The following is a 20,917-nucleotide window of genomic DNA, read 5'->3' on the forward strand; positions in this document are numbered from 1 at the left end:
ACTTACTATAAATTATGTTTGTTGATTAACATATTTTTGTAAAATAATTTAAAAAAAACCTGACTATAATATGTGTTATTATGTCGAAACAATATCAACGAGAATTATTGTTAGCTCATTAAATCACATATCATTTCCATGGATAGACCTATCCCAATAAATTCCACATTCACACCTGCTTTTGTTTATTTGCATCGATTTCTTTACTTGAAGATGGATCAAGCTGAGAATTGCCCTAATTTCCCACAGACTGCGGATTAAAGTTTTGTAGGTTTACCTGAGTATCATATTTGTTGTGCTGTAATATTTTAAATAACTTCATCAGCATCGTACGTGTTAAATTAACTGAAAGTACAATATTACGTACTAGTAATACGTACTAGTAGTAGTTATTTACACTTATACTCACAAGACTGTAATACATAAAAAATATGTATTTACCGTGTTTTTAGTAAACAGTATAGGTGTAAATATATTATTACTGGTGTTATTTGACGTATTATTGTACTTTCATGTAATATTTTTACTTGATGTAAAACAAAACTCAATATATTATGTTTATCTTTGTATGTTTTTGCAAATCATACAACCAAAATTCAACCGAAACTAAAAGAATATTAAAATCAAATACACAGATTCAGCCGTATATTATGTAGATATATTCTTTTGACTTTTAAACTGTTCGTGGGTGGTATTTATTCAACCATAATGTTTTTCTTTGTAATAAAAATGCATTGTTCTTTTCCTTCGTGGCAATGTTACGCATTTCAGATTTCTTTTAATTATCTTAATTCAGCATAGTATTGATTTACTGTCATACCCTTAGCCTAGTATAAATTTATGTTTGTCTCGATCATTAAATGGCAAGATATTAAGAAATGTCTAATCGTCAAGACGATTACCAATCGAGGAATTATACCAGTTTTTAATCAGCATTACGTGAATAAGGTATCAAGAAATGTGTCTAATTGTTTTCAAAATTGATAAACAACCAGAGAGAGATTTATTATCATTTACACCAGGTCTCCCATTTTTGTCCACCATTACGTGATTAGGTATCAAGAAATGCGTCTAATCGTCTCGAAGATTGATGAACGAGTCGGAGATTAAGGGACCGACTGTTCTTTTCTGGTCATTAGTGTGGCTTAGCTTGGGAATGATTTAAAATCAATAACGTTTTCCTAGATAATTGTAAAAAATTTCAACATTCGTTTCAAGTTTTTATAAAACTCTATTTATACAATTTGTTAACTTCCTTGTAGTTTTACATCTAGAATTTTCCTGGGATATTTATATACAGGATGATTGGTACTCATTGTGACAAAACTATTTTGGTGTAAGTACGAAGTAAATGAAGTGTGATGATGTATAATTATAAGAGGTTCCAATTCTAAAAATTAGCTTAGTAGTGGAGAACTACCGGTTTTACCTCACTTTAGGCGTTTTTTCCCATAAGAATAACATGGGGATCATTTTTTGGCCACCAATTCCAAAAATCCTGATCTTTGCCCAAATATCCCTATAATATTGTCAAACCTTAATTTCTTAGTTATTCCCTATAAATATATTCGATATTAAGCAAAAAATAAAAAAAACTAATTATTTCATTTATTGACCCATGCATGTGTATATGTATAGTAGTATAGTTTGTCGCTGCCGTTTTTTGAGGGTCGAGGTTTTTGGGCCAACTCCCCCCCCCCCTCCCCCCCTCATCACTCCCCTCTGCCCCATGCACAATTGCTAGTACATCTACCATTCCCCTTTCCAGTTGATATATTATATTTCTATTTCAAAATCATGTATGTGCGTGGTTTGCACGCGAACTCGGCTCATGGCGTGGGCGCGCTCCCGGCTCATGGTTGTTTCTTGCCTCTAGTGGTGACGTGGTGAAAACATCACTCACTTGGGCTTGCTCCTTGCTTTTTTTTTGTCTCTAGTGATCTAGTCTTGGATCTGTTGAAGTAATTTTTACAAATTATTTAATTTCTAGCTGAAAATTTTAAAAATTTCCAAAATTTTGAAATTTTCGAAAAGTCTATAAATAGAAGTGACACAAATTTTTTTTTGTTATATATAAAAATGAGGCCCACCTGTCAACACTGCTCCATGTCGCTCTCCACCAAAAGTAATATGATTCGTCACTACAAGGTAATTCATCAAATGAAGGTGAAACTGTGCAAAGTTTGTAATTTAATCTGTGATAGTAACATTGCTCTAAAATCGCATATATTACAAAGTCACAAGAGTTGTAATTTCTGTAAAACGAATATTGTTGGACATTTCAAAAGACATGTTAATTCTTGCATGAAATGTCCATACACAATGATTAAATTTGTTGGTGAATCGATTAGAATTGACCTTGAAAATACTCTGAAGTCTTGTCCTCTACCGATAAAATGGACTTTAGTTAGGAGAATCAAATTTATAAAATATTCAATGGATCAAAATGGAAAATTAGTTAATGAGAAAGAATGTATTGCAGATTTTAGAAGCCTTACTCCCTTAACTATTGAGAAGAGAGATTTAAAACCTCAAATTGAAAATGCACTTTTAAAGATTGATGCTTCCATACACAAATATCAAGCCCAAGGCAGTGGATGGATATATGATCATACTAAATATTGGCAGTTGCATGTTTACAAGTATAAACCCTTAACTCCAAAGTCATATATCCCCACACCAAAAAGTATTCAATCAAAACATGCTGTTTTAAATATAAAGAATTCTGACAATAGATGCTTTCTTTGGTCGATTTTAGCAGCTTTACATCCAAGGAATGTAAACAATGCTGAAAGGGTTTCTAATTATGTACCCTATGAAAGTCAGTTGAATATGACAAACATAAAGTATCCTGTGAAAATATCTGATATAGATAAATTTGAAACACAGAATAATATAAGTATTAATGTATTTGGGGTTGAATATGATAAATTTATATATCCATTAAGAACAACCAAATTAAATAGTAATATTCATGTAGATCTATTGTTATTACAAGAAGGTCGTAAATCACATTATTGTTTAATTCGTGATTTTGATAAGTTAATGTTCCACTCTACAAAAGATGACCATAAGAAGCATTTTTGTAAGTTGTGTTTGCAACATTTTTACACTAATGATATATTAGAACGTCATGCAACATATTGTAAAAACTTTGATTCCCAACGAGTGGAAATGTCTAAACAAGAAACATTACAATTTAAAAACTATAAATATCAACTTAAAGCCCCATTTGTGATTTATGCAGATTTTGAATGCTTTATAAACTCTAACAACCATACTCCATCTGGATTTGCATTTGTTGTAGTGAAAGATTCTAAGATTATTTCTGAAGAGTTGTACAGTGGGGAAAATGTTATGGATGTGTTTTTCAAAAGATTATTTGAGACTTATGACTATATTAAAAGTCAAATGACGATATATATTCCCCTGGTAATGTCTCCAGAGCAAGAGGTGTCTTTCCAAAACTCAACACATTGTCATATTTGTGAAAAGCCCCTATATTTTGATAGGGTGAGAGATCATTGCCATTCCTTTGGCCAATACCGCGGAGCTGCCCACAATGATTGTAATTTAAACTATAAAGTAACAAAGAAAATACCAGTATTCTTCCATAACTTGAAAAATTACGATGGACATTTAATAATGCAACACTTGGGAAAATATGCAAAGTTAGATCGTAAATTAAATTGTATAGCTAAAGATATGGAAAAATATATATCATTCTCTGTTGATGATTTAGTATTTTTAGATTCATACAACTTTCTGTCCCTTCCATTATATAAATTGGCTTCCAATTTGAACACATTTAGATTCATACAAAATCCACTACTACAACGTAAAGTTGTATATCCCTATGAATATATGACGGGACCAGATAAGTTCGCAGAGTCTCTACCCCCAATTGAAACATTTTACAGTTCTTTAACTAAAGAACATATCTCTCCCAATGAATATGAACATGCTAAAAATGTATGGACCCATTTTAATATAAATAATTTACAAGAATATCATGATTTATATCTTAAAACAGATGTATTGCTACTGGCTGATGTGTTTGAGACATTTAGAGACCTGTGTTTAAAAGATTACAAACTTGACCCTGTACATATGTATTCACTTCCTGGACTTACATGGGAGGCCTGTCTTAGAATGACAGGAATAAAATTACAATTATTCAAAGATATTGACATGCATTTGTTCATAGAAAGTGCGATCAGAGGAGGAGTTAGTATGATTTCTACACGTTACGCTAAAGCCAATAATAAATATATGGGCGAACACTATGACCCCAATCAAGAGAGTGTCTATTTAATATATTTAGATTGTAACTCGCTATACTCAACAGCGATGTGCAAGCCGCTACCCATTGATGGATTTTGTTGGACGAATGAGATAGACTACAAATACAATCAAAATGACGAGTTTGGATACATTTTAGAAGTTGATTTAAAATATGATAAAAGCTTACATGATTTACATAATGACTATCCATTAGCACCAGAGAAAATGAATGGCAAATTAATACCTAATTTAAATGACAAAACTAAATATATTTTACATTACAAAGCATTACAAAAATATGAGGAATTGGGTTTGATTGTTACAAAATACCACAGAATTTTAAAATTTAGACAGTCTAAATGGCTTGCGCCCTATATTAATTTTAATATTGAAAAACGAAAATGGGCTAAAAATGATTTTGAAAAAGACTTTTACAAATTGCTAAATAATAGTCTCTTTGGTCGAACAATCATGAATCAACGCAAGTTTCGTGATATATATCTCAAGGATGAGTCACTATTAACAAAATATGTCACTAATCCAAGGTTTGATTGTAGCAAAAAGTTTGATAACAATTTACATGCTATACATTTAAATAAATTAGTTGTAAAGTTTAATAAACCGATATATTTGGGAATGACCATTTTAGATATTAGTAAAGTAATAATGTATGATTTCCACTATAATTATATGTCAAAATTTAAGAATAAAAGATTTCTAATGACAGATACAGATTCATTAATGTATGCTATAGTTACAGAGGACTTTTACAAGGAAATAGAATGTGACTTACACTATTTTGATACCTCTGGATATAGTAAAGACCATTTCTTATACTCTGATAAAAATAAAAAAGTCACTGGAAAGTTTAAAGACGAATTAGATGGTCATATTATGTATGAATATTGTGGTTTAAGACCAAAGTTATATTCTTACATTCCTCTAAAATGGTTATATGAAGAAGACAAGCAAGCTTTAGAGGTGAAGAAAGCTAAAGGAGCTGATGGTGCCACTGTTAAACATCTCCTCAGACATCAACATTATTTGAACTGTCTTGCAACTGGGCAAGAGTACTATGAGAATGTGACAAGAATTAAATCTATAAATCATCATCTTCAAACCTTAACCATGAATAAAAAAGTACTATCCTTTGACGATGACAAGAGGTTTATTCTGGAAGATGGGATCAACACTCTTGCGTTTGGTCATTATAAAATTGATGTTCAAAATGTGTAGATATATAATAAATACAAATGTTAAAAAAAATCTTTCATTTATTTACCCTTACCATCCTCTTGATAGAATTGGTCAAACATAAATCTATATTTGCCATTATTCTTTGACCTTTCTTTGTCTATTACGAAAAAGCCGTATTTAGTTTTATCCCAACATTGATGACAGAGATTTTTAAATTGGTCAAATGAAAAGTCATTACCAACATGATTGTGATATACATGTTTTAAATTTAAATCATCTTGTTTGAATAATATTAGGAAATTTACATTATCACGTAAATGTTTGTGTACTTTGCTGTAAGATTGACACAAGTAAAAACAGTTAATATTTTTATGTCGACCCATTGAGAAAAATTGTGTAATATTTGGACTATTTATGTCATCAAATACAACAACTGACTGTGATTTTACATCATTTGGTGTGATTTCACAGTCAGTAAACGTGTGTAATTTCACTTCGTCACACAAACTAAATATTTCAATTATTTTTTTATATTTTTCTTGTTCTAAAGATTTAGATATTAAATATAAGTTTGTAAATTTTAATCCTTCCTTTCTTACAATTAAGTTATAAATTACAACCGTCTTCCCACTTCCACTTGGACCGCAAATAACACATCGAATATTGGTAGGAAATAGACCCAACTTCTTTGGTATATTTTCCTTAGTATGTACTATTTTATATTTGTGTTTTTGTTGAATAAAAGACATTTTTTATATAATAAAAACGGTAAAAAATGTTAATAAGAAAACATGTAAAAAGGGCAAAGGTTTATTCCTAAAGCCTTACAGGGGTCGAGGGTTATTGAATACTCTTATAAATAACCTTCCATTCCCACTTCACATACCATCATATCGGTATTGTGGACCTGGAACGAATATACGTGAGAATCTAGCTAAAAATGTACCTCCGAAAAATAAACTAGACTCTTATTGTAAAGAGCATGACATATTCTACATGAATAATCCTGATACTGCTGCTCGGAACAAAGCAGACATGAGATTAGCAGACTTAGCTTGGACTAGAGTTACAGCCAAGGACGCAAGTCTTGCTGAAAAAGCTGCTGCTTATGCCGTGACAAATTTGATGAAGGCTAAAGCAAAAATGGGAATGGGATTAAAATTTAATAAAAAAGATGGACAACTACCAGCTGTTAGAGGCCGCAAAAGACGTGCCTTACTTCAGAGGGGTGTACCTTAAAAGCGAGCTAAAAAATCTAACACCAAGAGTAAAAGAGTGCGGAATAGTTAATTTAGACAGCTCATCTGGCACACATTGGACAGCATATCGTAAAAATAAAGATATTGTAATTTATTTCGACCCATTTGGAATCCAACCTCCAAAAGAAGTAATTAAATATTTTGAGGGATATAAAATCTTCTATACAACCGATCAAATACAAGATTTAAATAGTTCTATTTGTGGAATTTTATGTTTATCATTCATAAAAAATATTTCTTTATAAAAATGGATTCATTTACCATAACATTTTCGGGTACAGAGCCAGAGCTAAAGTCAGTGTTCTTTCCTCCTATTGAACTAAATGATGATTATGTAATTGGATTAGTAGATTTTCAAAGTTATAATTCTATATTTAATGTTAAAAAACCTCTAAATACTTTAAATATAGAATTATAACTTTGAAAATCTATAATAGATAAAAATGGAGAAGCATTAATTAATACTAAATCCAAACTTTTATTCAAAGGGCTTATTCCAAAATTAAATCAACTTAAAGGCAACAAATTAACCATTAGAGAAGGTGATGATGTTTTCTATTATGACCACAATGCTCCAGTTACAATAGACATTTCTGAAGGAACATATGAGGTGGTTGAGCTTGCAAAGGAAATTCAAAAGCAAATCCCAGACTTTTTCCTTACAGCTAATAATAAAACTATGAAAGCGACACTACTTTCTAGCCATGTGTTTGATTTTACAAAACCGTGTTTAGGGTCTGTTTTATTGGGATTTAAAGGTGTTTCTACTCCTGGTGTTCAGTTTGAATCTACAAATAAAATAAACATTAATAATGTAAATGTGATTAGAGTAAAATGTAATATTGCAAACGGGTCCTATTTAAATGGCAACAAATCACACACCATACATAGCTTTTATCCAGAAGCTCCTCCTGGCTACAAAATTATTGAAGTTCCAAGAAATATTATATATTTTCCTGTAAATAAGAGAAGTTTAGATGTTGTCAGTATTACATTTGCCGATCAGCACGACAAGGCAATTGACTTTAATGGAGAAGAAACTACAATTACTTGTCATATAAAAAAGATATGAGAATTTATAAGAATTTATCTATAAGTGTGCAAAATGCTAGGTTCCTAAAGTCAATAGGACTAAAGTTAAAATTTTCTATTAATAAAAATGGAAGATTTTCTAGACGTTACAGGGAAATCCCAATTCGACGATAGTGTGGTTAAAATTACAAATCACTCCTATGTTCCCCACAACACTTTAGCAATAAATAATTCTGATGAAATTCGAATATGTATTAATAATCAAGATTTGCTAACTCTCCCATGTAGGAGTTATCTGTATATTAAGGGAGAAATTGAAAATCATGATAAAGGTCATTTTATAAATAATGCATTTGCGTTCTTATTTGATGAAATTAGATACGAAGTCGCAGGTAAAGAAATAGACATTGTAAGAAACCCAGGAATTTCTAGTCTTATGAAAATATTGAGCTCTTACAATAAAACTACTAAATTGTCAAATGTAGCATTTGATTCTGACACGAATTTAAAAGAGTTTCATAAAGGTGGCAAGTTTAGTACATGTTTACCATTAGAGTTGTTAATGGGTGTATTTGAGGATTTTAATAAGGTATTAGTAAATGTCAAACAAGAATTGGTGTTGAAAAGATCCAAAAATGATTTGAATTGTATATTAACAACCGCTAGTGCTCCAGCCAGTGGCACTGCTGATTTGATTCCTAAAATTACACTTAACTCAATTCAATGGGTTATGCCACATGTGATACCATCAGATGGGGAGAAGTTACAATTACAAAAGATGTTATTGCAAAATAAAAACTTGCAAATTGCATTTAGAAGTTTAGAGCTGCATGAACTTCCATCATATCCCAATACTACAAGACATACATGGTCAGTAAAGACGTCTTCAAGTTTGGAGAAGCCTAGGTATATTATATTTGGTTTTCAAACAGCTAGGGATAATAGTGCACGAAAAAGAACTGATGAATTTGATCACTGTAAATTAAAAAATCTCAAAGTATTTCTAAACTCTGAATATTATCCTTATAGTGATTTGAATCTCGACTTTGAAAATGGAGATGTCTCTAAAGCTTATGAGATGTTTATGAGGTTTAGAGAGACTTACTATAATACTATCCCAGATCCTATGATTAGTAGAGTTGAGTTTATGAAGAAATATCCACTAATTGTAATAGATTGTTCTAGACAGAACGAAACAGTGAAGGAAGGAATTGTTGATATTAAATTAGAGATTGAAACTGCAGAAAATGTACCAGCAAATACATCTGAATATTGTTTGATAATACATGATAAAGTGTTTGAGTACAATCCTTTGTCAAATGAGATAAATAAAATGTAAATAAAAGATGAAAAACATTCAACAAGAATTGGTTGACTCTGCAAATCAAATAAGAGAGAAATATAGAGCTTTAAAACGTGGCAAGTTTCTAGAGGCTGAAGAGAGGTTCCAAACATTCCAACCTTTACTAGAGCCATTACAAGAATTAAAAAAAATCGCATCAGAGAGGCCTCGAATGGAGATACTCCCAATGAATCCATCTAGAATATCAATGATACCAAGATTACAACCATTACAACCATTACAGCCATCTACCCCACAGAAATTAGATTTTGGTCTTTTAGCATCAGACTATTTAGGAAATTACCTCAGTAAAAGTAGTATGACAGACACTACATATGGTATTAGACGAGAAGCAAATAAATTTTTTATTGGAAATAAGGAAGTTGATATTGCCAATGATGATGTTACAGTTGCAAATAAAACCTACAAGGGGACAAAAGGTTTATGGGAATTGTTAACGTTAAAAGAACCTGAGAACTATACTCCGGCTGATTTGCAAAATTATAAAGAAATTTTGGAAGCTACAAATGGACATTTAAAGAGTTACAAAGATGGTGCACCAATTTCAAGTAATAGACATACTAAATATCTTAATATAATCAAACCTCTATTTAGATCTGTTGGTGAAGGTTTGAGACAAGTGACTGGTAATAAAATAGACTATATTTATTGGGATGATCCTAATGAGCTTGTAGATAGGTTAAGACTCCTTTGGCTAAGTCGCCAAGCCGGTAACTCAGGAGTGGATAATGAAATAGATTCCATTATTGAGGAATTGAGAGAAAGTGGAATTATTTATTAAATAAAAATATGTTTATAGATAAATTTGATCGTTTATATAATCCATATAACAAGCCTGCAGAACCCAGGGCTAGTAGTGAACCTACTTTAAATTTACAAGACGATAGTTGGAATGGTTTAAACCGTAAAATTGGTAATGTTAAAGACGGGGAATTTGTAGATGATGTGTCGACTTTGGGGCAGACATTAACTAGAAAAGGTGATGTCTTTTTTCAAGGTAAAACTAAATATGAGTTTTTAGAATCTAAGAATAAAAATTGGAATGCTAAAAAACAGAAAATTACTAATGTGGAAAAGGGTGAAAGTTTAGATGATGTGCCCACTTTACAACAGACTTTAATACGAACAGATGGTGGTACATTTGTACAAGACAATAAAAATTATGAATTTTTAGAATCAGAGAATGGTGTTTGGAATGCTAAGAAAAGGAAAATTACTAATGTGGAAAAGGGTGAAAGTTTAAATGATGTGCCCACTTTACAACAGACTTTAATACGAAAAGAAGATGGTAAATTTGTACAAGACGATAATAATTATGAATTTTTAGAATCAGAGAATAGTATTTGGAATGCCAAGAAACAGAAACTTAGCAATTTGATGGAAGGTACAGATAGTAAAGATGCTGTGAATGTTTCACAAGTTCCAAAAATGGAAGCAGGCTATTGGAATTTTAATAATAAAAGGTTAGTACGTGTTAAACCTGCCATTGATGACACTGACTGTGTTACAAAAGAACAGACTATAACTTATAATAAAAAACTATATTGTTGGGATGCCAAAAATCAATTTATAAGAAATCTACCAGAGGGGAAACATTTGGATGATATTTGTCTAATGTCACAAGCTATGCGTTATGATGGATCGAAATTTGTATATGGAGAGAAAAATTTTAATTTGATGGAATACAATCCTGATTTATTAGTTGCTGACCCCACATCTTTGAGCGGATTTAAGTATATAGATAATAGACCATATATACCAGAAAACTATGTATTTAAAAGAATGGAAGATAATCTATTGATTGGGGCTAATGGTGATATATTTAGAGTTACAGGAAAGGATGATGTTATAAAAAATGAATGAAATTGCATACGAACTTCATAAGCCTGCAAGAATGAATTTCATTAGAAGGTCTTTTAAAGTATTAGGTATAAACGAAACCATACAAATAGATTTAATTGATATGCAAAACTATGCTAGAGAAAATTCTGGCAATAAATATATTTTAACTTTAATAGATACATTTTCTAAAAAAGCTTATGCTGCTCCACTAAAGAATAAGACAGGGTTAGTGGTTACAGAAGCCATTAAAACCATTCTACCAAAGGGGGTTAAAAACATTCAATCTGACAATGGAAAAGAATTTTTTAATCAATATTTTAGCAAACTAATGAAAAACTTAAATATTAATCACTATCACACTTTTTCTACAACTAAGGCTGCAATTGTGGAGAGGTTTCAGAGAACTTTAAAGAATTGGTTATATAGGGAATTTAGTGCTCAGGGAAGTTATAAATGGTTGGATTTACTTCCAAAGTTAATTCGAAAATATAATAATAAAGTGCATAGATCTATAGGAATGAAGCCTAACCAAGTAAATATTAAGAACAGTAAATATGTGCATGAGAGGTTGCATGAAAGGACTTCTAAAGTAGTGCAAGTTAAAAAACCAAGATATAAGGTAGGTGATAGTGTGAGGATTTCCAAGTATAAACATGTTTTTATACTTGGAAATCCTCACACTTGTGCATGGGGCAGAGGGGAGTGGCGAGGGGGGGAGGGGGGGGGGAGTTGGCCCAAAACCCCGACCCTCAAAAAACGGCAGCGACAAACTATACTACTTAGCTTCCCAAAGAATTATATTACGTTTTTTCAAAATTAACCATGTTTTAAACCTATTACAGCATTTTCTCAAATACCTGTAAATGTATTTAAGTAGATAATGACATTTTCGTGTTCTACATTAAATTTTGAATAATAATAATAGAAAATGATAGAGTATCAGTAGTAAAATCTCCATTATAAATCTATTCAAAGATAAAAGTTTAGGTGTTTGAAAACATTTAAAAAACATTAGTCTATTGCATTTTTCTACACCCTGTATACAAGAAGGCGGCCGAATATTTAAAAAACTGCGTCATTTTATAAGCTATCCAACTATATGCTACACTGGTTTAGATATGCTTTTGTGTGTTTTAGTGGTTTTAATTTTAACAAACATGGAACTTTATTACTGGTTTTACTGTTCAAACTGAAACAAAAATACAAGTTTTGCTTAATACATGCAGACTTTCTATGTTTTAAATGTTAAAAACACCATGTTTTGTAGTCTTCAAACCACTAAATGTGCATAAGGAGACCTAAAGCTCAATACTGTAGCATATGGTTGGAAAGCTTATAAAAACGCGCAGTTTTTACCATATTCCGACACTTTCTTGTATACAGGGTGTAAATAAATGCAATTGACCGATGTTTTTTTAAATTTTTATCAAACCTTCATTTTTATCTTTAAATCTATTTACAATGGAGTTTTTACTACTGATACTCCGTTATTTTATATTATTTTTATTCCAAATTTAATGTAGAACACGAAAATGACATTATCTACTCCAATCCATTTACAGGATATTGAGAAATTGTTGTATTAAGTTTAAAACATGGTCATTTTTGAAAAACTTAAAATAATTTTTTGGGAAGCCAATTTATATACTTGGAAACTCTTTTATGCACCATCACATTTCATTTACTTTGTACTTGCACTAAACATTTTTGTCACACTGAGTACCAAATACCCTGTATTTTCACCTGGAATCGTCATTGACATACATAATTGGTTGTTAACACTGTATAAATACACTTACCATAGTTCATACATTTACAAATATGTATTTTAGGTTAAACATAATCATTTAAAAATGTAAAAAATATCGTAGAGTTGAAAATCTAAAAAAAAACATAAATGAATAAACATACCCACTTTTCGATCTTTTACAAGATAGAATACCGTATTATAATCCTGTTTGATTATGGATGGCTTAATTTTTGGGTAACATTGCTTAAAAATTTCTTATGGAAATAGATTTTAAAAATTAGCGGTTTCATTGTTCTTAGCTATTTCGTACAAAATGTTAATTCTGATAGTTTTGCTACTAGGCCCTATCCATAATCATATTTCATTGCAGCAACATATCCAGCACATAACGGTATAACGCTTGTTGGAGGAATGTTGCTGCCATTCCAAGCTGCCAAATGCGGCTATTATACACAGGGTGTGCATTATAAACTCTTATGACGTTACGTTACATTCCATTCCTGACGTGGTAACGTCCCAAGCAGATCAAATATAAATGGAATATGTTGGTTTTCAATTTAACTTGAATGTATTAACAGCTATTAATATTTAAAATTTCACTCAATGCTAAAGTAATTGCCATCTTAAGGGATGATTATACAAAGATAGTTTCCACTAATAACGGTTAAATCATATTGTGATAATTCAAAATACAAATTACTACAAGGCATTTAATTTTCATCTAATGGTGTGTATATAAATCTCAGAACCTCTTTATGATTGTAGTTATTGGAATGTATCCGTTATTTAGGTCACGTTATTAATTTCTTATGAAGAAACATAGGCTGTTAATTATAACATTCGTTTTAAGATAGGTGTGGTATAATAGCCTCCATATAATTCTGTAGGCACTCTGTAGCATAAAACATATTAACGTAAGGCACAGAAAAAGGTAATACAGTATGTTGTATTGTATAACAAATATGTTTGAACCAGCAAACCCGTTGTGGCTTCGCTCTCAAAAATTTCAATTTAAAAGTTAAATGTTTTAATCTGATAAGCCAACAAAATAATTATGGTTATTAAGTGATAGGAGAATGCAGGTGCCAGCCCTTCAAATAAAAGGATTAACTCATTAGCCAATAATTGTTCCTTTGACATTGACATTATGTAGTAAAATACTTTTTTAATCCACAAAAATAATGTAAATGTTATTATTTCACCTAATAAAATATACCAACTCTTCCCTTAATTAATAGTGCAGATTAAAAAATATTCATGTGTTCAAATGTAAACAAACCTTTTATCTTTAGGTCGGAATGAGAAACACATGGGAACTTTAAAAGATACTGGGGCAGAGCCCTGATGGAATTTCATGATAACGCTTCTTATTGCACACCTAGAGGTTGATTGGAACCTCCATGCCAATTCTTGAGTTCTTACAGCTAGTAGTTTTTTAGAGACAGTGATAAGTGAGTCAGTGAATGGTATTTGACTTTTATAAGTATAGATAGATTGTATTTATTTAAAAAAAGTTAGGGTTTGTTTGATGTATTTGTTAACATCTCATTTCGTTTTCCATTTTCATGTAAATTTCAATTATCCTAAAATGTAAATGATTACTTGACACGTAATATTCTAATATTTGATGAATATTCATTTAGATCTAAAAGTTAGTTTGTACATTTGAAAAATGTATTTTGGTCGATACGTAGAGACCGTAATGTTATTAAGCTCGAACATTATAATTAGCTAAAATAGTATTGTCCAAAAGATTCAGAGCGTCAGAGCAGATGTTGCGATGTTTGTAAGATTTTTTTTCAAACCGGATGTTTTCTTTTACGTTTAAAAAAATGACAAATAATCTTATTTACCTACTCAAGTATAGCTGATACAACAGACGGCACCGCGAAATTGTGTTAACGAAATTTCTTGGAATATAATTTAACCCTTAATAATTATTATTCTTTGTAATAAGAATGTGGTTGATGTTTACGTAGAGTCAGCAAACGATTTTCGAGATGAGCATCTGGCTTTATAAATTTCTCCTGTATCCATTAATCTTAGAAACGAAGAGTAAGCTTTCCCTTAATCTCCAACACGACTTTAATAAAACGTTAATGTGTTGGTTGCAATACTTTACTTCGTTATATTTACCTTTGGTGTAATTTCGGAGTTAAATATTACATTAGGTTAAGAATTGTTTAAAATTGCGGTTTTTAGTTGTATAATATCTACAATTTTCGCATTCCTGTAGAGTTATGGAAAAAAATATTTCTCATTTGCGAATGTGGTATCTTACAATATTCTTCAATAATATTTAGTAATTTCATTTTAAACTACGCTCGGATTTTTAACGGCCAAACTGAAATGTTGAATTATGAACTCTTAATCGAAATATAAATCCTATTAAATGTTGTTGATAAGTTGCCGTTGTTGCAATGTGATTATGCAACACCCGCATCCTGTTTTCTAATTGTTTGCAAACATAAAACCCACATAACGCTGAATTTAGAATGCAATTATACACCATTTGTGGGGATTTTTGTATAAAGAGCTTTCTTTGACCCTTTAAAAGTAGCTTTTATATTTATTAGGGTTAATAGCTCTAAAATCTCAAACATAAATTCTGCTTACTTTCTAATTTTACATCTGTAGTGTGTAACCAAGATAGTTTGTTTTGTAACATATACTTGTTACATTCACACACGTCTTCAAAAGTATCACTTGAAAGGTTGTATGAACGAAACCCGCCAAGTGCTGGAGTAAATCTGCTTAGAGAATGTGATACCTCTTTAACAAACTAGTTTAAGTTATACATATTTATACCATACGTTAAACAGAAATACATTAGAGATTTCCACGAATTATATGTTGTCAGGTTAATCACCAAATTCTTTGAGATGATAACTCAAATAACAGTTTTTTACCGAAATGTTGATGAAAGAGTGCAATTTGAGGACAGTGCCTTCTTTAGTTCTTTCTTACCGTCAAGAGTTTTTTTAGCTACGATTATGTAAACTAAATAAAGTATCTAAATTGTAGTAGTTCCAGGAATCGGAGCTGGGAAAATACATTGAAAACCACCTATGGTAATATGTCTATTTCGTCAGAGTATTGCTGTAGTAGATAATCTGAATCTATTCTTATTCAACCTTTGTTGCATTATTTCATGTGACTAATCTACCGTTTAAGTGGTAAAAGATTATTTCATTTACTTTCCGTAATTACCCAAACACATGATATGGTCACGTATCATTTAAAATCAATTTTGTCGAGTTTCAATTGTACTGGTTTAATGCAAACAACCATAAAAGAAATTAGAAAGGAAACAAAAAATAAACTGCGCCAATTTGAAAGGAACGACTGCACAAACGATCGCAGATTGGACACTAGAATATGTAGTTTGGTGATCTTTGCCAATTCAGTGATTGTCTGAGAAGGGTTTGTATTTTATTTCATTCCATTTTCTTCAAAAAGAGGTTGAAACGCACTTTTTTATTGCAAAAATAAATAATGAGGAAGTATGTTAAGTCATAATTCTGTTTGCAAACAGAAACAACTCGTCAAGTAAACATAATGGAAATGTGAACCATGATAACACCATGAACCATGATAGAACAAAAACACATGTTAACATTTTTAAATTTTTTTGTTCAGTTCGTTGTAAACTATACAACAGGTTAAGGTAACGATGTAATTAAGAAATAAAAGATATCGTAGGGCGGCCAGGTAGTTGGGAGGGGCTTACATTATCTGAAGCACTCTTGTACACCCCTCCAATATAATTAGAGCACTGGCTTCACTATACAACGGTGACTCGATCCTCATGAACTCTAAACAGAGTCGATTATAAACAATTGAAAAACATAAATAAGTTTATGTGGTTGAAAATATATTGAAATTTTTTGTTATATTGTTTTATAACTTTCGCAGCGCCGTTGACTTATTATTTATAATTTTTTTTATTACTGTCTGTAAGTATTGAGTAAATTAAATCTGGCGAATAGGTTGAGTGTGAAAAATGTACAATAATTAATGTACATAACAGTGGCGTAAAACTTCGAATTTTACAACAGATTTTTAAAGGAACTAATTACTTTTCTTAATACTGTAGTACAAAAATGTACTTGGACATTTCCTATTGGCTGCAAAATATAATTTATAACCTTTAACTAAATACTTTGAATTTAAAATTTTCTATCTGCTATGATTTGGGTAGGGAGAAACGAATAAAAGTTTAATTAAAGAAAAACCATACAACTGAGTTGAAAAAATGCGCAGTTGTGTTTAAAAAATATACAACCAAGCCATATAAATAGAATATTTTCATATAATTATATGAAATTTGTATACAGTGATAAATGTTCAGTTTGGCTAAGAAGTTCCTAAAATTCAGTGGAATGTTACTTAAGATAAATTTTGCAAAGTAAGAGTTATTGAAAAAATATTTAGATGGTGGATTGGTTACAATTGGCCGTAAAAAGAACAACAGTTTAGAATAAAAACCCAAACACCAATCCTTATACAGTCACAATACCCCTATGTAGTTTTAATAATTTTGGTACTAACACCGGATAAAAGGCCCTTTTATCTATGCTAACACTGAGAATCTTCCATAATCTCCCACCGGTGGAAATTGGTTTGAAATTATATCTTATTTTATTATCACGGCCTTTATTAATTATTGCCACAGGTAAAAAAATTGTATTAATGTATTTTTTTCAGTCCAGTCCTTGTTGATAAAATGGAAGTTAACTGAAAAGCTTTTCTCATATGAGGAATGAAGCTCGCCTGTTGGGCTTGCAGATCTGTGCGGAAACTGGAAATGGCTTATATAGAAAACCGGTTGGATTCCTAACAACTGTTGCGATTGCTAATCTTAGCTCTTTTCTGAAGTTGAGTTCTAAACAGTAGGGTTGTCTTTGTGAAAAATGGTTGTAATTGAATTTACGAATAATAGTCATTTTAATGTAAAATATTTTTTGTTTGTTTTGTACTAATTTAATTATTTCATTTGACCTAGAAAATCAGATGATTTCTATTTCGAATGTAAAAGAATGTAGGTACCTAACGTCTTAGAAGTATTTCACCAAAAATATTATTTTACATTTAACTGTCTTATAAAACCTAGCTGTAATTTACAATGTAAAAAAATTATCTTTGCAGAAAGAAACCATACGAGAGTTATCATGAGTTCAATCATCGCAATAGTTTTCATAAGTAACAATTATATTTTGTATATATTTAGTGAATGTTTGCAATAATATAAAAGTTAATATAGAATAATTGTAATATGTTTATAAATTTTACTATTATTTAAGTTGTCCGGATATCTATTAAAGGTCATTATCAAAATGCTAATCCAGAGTACGGGAAGCTATAGAACCTATAGAACCTCTATTGAATTTTTGCCGTGTTGGTATTTTATAATCTTTTAAAATTTTAAGTAAAGTTCTGTTCACACAAAAGACTTTACTTTACGCAAAAGCGAAATAGCGAAATGTAGTTTTCTAATTTCATAGACTTCAATTTCCGCCCTGTTTGCGAACTATTCTAGTGCTAAACTAGAACCATTGTGTAGCCTGAAGGCTAAACCTACTTTCCAAAGTTCGGCCCCGACTTTGCAGAATTTATGTTCAAACTGGGATTTATGTTGCTGACTTAGTTTTCTTCATGTTGAAACCAGACTTCTTGTTCAGTTTGACTTATTGAGTCACGTGACGAAGTTTCAAAAGCATTGCGTGATTAAGTAGTTACAGTATTTAGTTGTGTACACGTATTTTGCATTTATAGATATTATGTTTCTAGAAACGTAATCTTTACAATTTTGATGCACGTGTAATAAATAATTTCTCTAAAAACGTCACGACGCAAGGAGTTGTTAATAGTTATGTTATTGGGGTGTTTTAACGTAATCAAGATACCTACCGTCTTGCGGCTTTAGTATCTTCAAAGTTTGGGGAAGACGGATTGTGTTAAAACCTATTAATCATACTTGGAAACTCAAACACAGAACATGATGCAACACGGTATCACATCGAAACAAACATATCTTTGTAAGGCGTATTGTAGAATTAACTAACCATTGTTGATTAGATCGTTAAATTACTCATAGTGATAAAACGGAAAACAATGCTAAGTTGCTTAAATATCTGAATCACTAGTGATAAAGTTGACAAATTAACTAACAGTACTTGTTATCGTTGTACCGCTGAAACTAGTTGCTTTTGAGTCATCGTCGTTTCCTATTGCTTAACCGTGATGGAAGTTTGCAAGTGTGGAGCAAAAGGGGCATTTCGATACACTGTGAGGTAACTGTTACCCCATTATAATTGTAGCTAGTTTTAGGTTAGAAGTGATTGAATAACAAAACCATTGATAAAAAGCCTTATGATATTTCATGCACTTCCTTTACAACATTTTGGTCAAGCCCAACTGTAATAACTTGGAAAATAAAACTCACTATATACCAGTGGATGTAATCCAAAAGAGACTTTTTTGAGGCTCAATACATATGTTCCTTTCTACCTACCACCAGTTTCAGTGATTTTTATGGATGATATATGTACAGTAGTGTCCCAAGTCAATTCTATTAGTTTTTAAACATTTGATCACGTACCTTCATACTGTTTTTATTGTACATGTTCAAAGCCCTGCCTTCTTTGAAATATAGGCACTGTTCCACTTGACGGCGAACAATTTTATTGTAACAAAAAATATGGAGTAATACCTATTTAGGGTGATAGATTTGAATGATAAGTTATAATAATACATGACAAGGTTTACATAACCTATCTCAATCTTTTTTTCAATTATTTTGTAAGAATGTTATTCCTACACATCTCCAATAACTCCAGTGATGTTCGAATGAAAACTGCTTTAAAACGATCTTCACAAAAATCACAGCCAGCATCTTCTTAATGCGGGTTAAACAAAAAATAAGTACAGTTGGACCGAAACTCACGTTTCATTTACAATTTATTTTGGCTTTTATTATTTAAGTTTCAGCGGAATTTAGTTTTATTATGATGGGAACTTTAACCTGTCAATCCATAACAAATTAAATATACATTCTATGAAAGATCACTCGTTTATAAATGCCTTTTAAAGTGGGTATAATCCTTAAGACTGCAGAAAAAATGTCTTGCAGTAATATTTGAAAAATAATAGAACAAACAATAATTAACAGTGAAAACTGTTAAGTTATTACTTACAAATAATTATTTTAATAATTTGTTTCAGATCGTGATTGGATTAATGTTCGGAGAGAACAATGTATCTTAAAGGCAACTTCATGTCCATAAATGCAGGTGAGTTGGAATATTGATTGCTTGTTGTTTATACAGTACTGTAGTGTTAAGGAAAACATAAAGGGGGACGTTGCAAGACCAAGGATCACCGTTTGTGTGGGCCTTAGTAAGCAAAATAACAACTGTTATAAATAGTTCCAATTTTGATTAAATTTAGATCAAACATGGACACAAACTTGATTGAGTTCACAAACCAGCTTGATTTACTCGTTTGCGGGTGGGTTGTTTTGGGAGAGGGTTCGGTACCATTAAATTAGTTGTTTGGACCTTTTGTTCTGGATTTTAAAACTTAATAGCTATTATTAAAGCTTAACATATAGTATAAATGATTTATCATGCTAATATCTATTTTATATAGATTTTTTTGTGTACATTCTTAATATTAGTAAGTTTTTGTAGATTTTCTGACTATGATGCGAAAGAGAAATATCAAAGTAGTTAGTTAACTTAGAAAGGGAAGTATTAGACAAAATACTATTTAATTGTTCTAATGCGTTTGCTGTGGTGTAAGCATTTGAGTAAGTAGTTTTAAAACTCAACCTTTTCCTATGGATTTATGATCTTAAGTCATAGCGTGGTCGGAACCACGAAAGTAATGGTTTCAAAACACTGGCTTACGTAAACAGCGGTAAAATACTAAAACTCAAACTACATTAATATTATTTTTATGCATCTAACATCGTAATATATTTCTCGTTACAAAACCCTATAATAAACGTCAGTTTTACCGACAACTTTATCTTTTCAAAATAAATAAACATTTCAAATCAAACAATAAAAGTACACATAATTACGTTGATCCTATTATTGAGACAGTTTATATAAACCCTAACGTCGCAGGGAAAGATTAAGCCAAGTATCATTTCAGTAATTCGCAATGAAATGGAATATAATGGAT

General features: G+C 30.9%; 1 protein-coding gene across 1 annotated transcript in view; it reads left to right on the plus strand.

Moving 5' to 3' along the window:
- Window positions 1-20,917, plus strand: part of LOC129002884 (E3 ubiquitin-protein ligase RNF144A-like) — a 137,667-nt gene that overhangs the window by 17,090 nt on the left and 99,660 nt on the right. The window contains exon 2 of the mRNA XM_054430995.1: window positions 19,952-20,019. The gene's annotated coding sequence lies outside the window, so the exon portion shown is untranslated. The remainder of the gene's footprint in view (window positions 1-19,951; window positions 20,020-20,917) is intronic.

This window comes from Macrosteles quadrilineatus, unplaced genomic scaffold, assembly GCF_028750875.1.
Source record: "Macrosteles quadrilineatus isolate MER2022 unplaced genomic scaffold, UCM_ALF_1.0 Scaffold_9__3_contigs__length_116548681, whole genome shotgun sequence".
Classification (NCBI taxonomy): Eukaryota; Metazoa; Arthropoda; class Insecta; order Hemiptera; family Cicadellidae; genus Macrosteles; species Macrosteles quadrilineatus.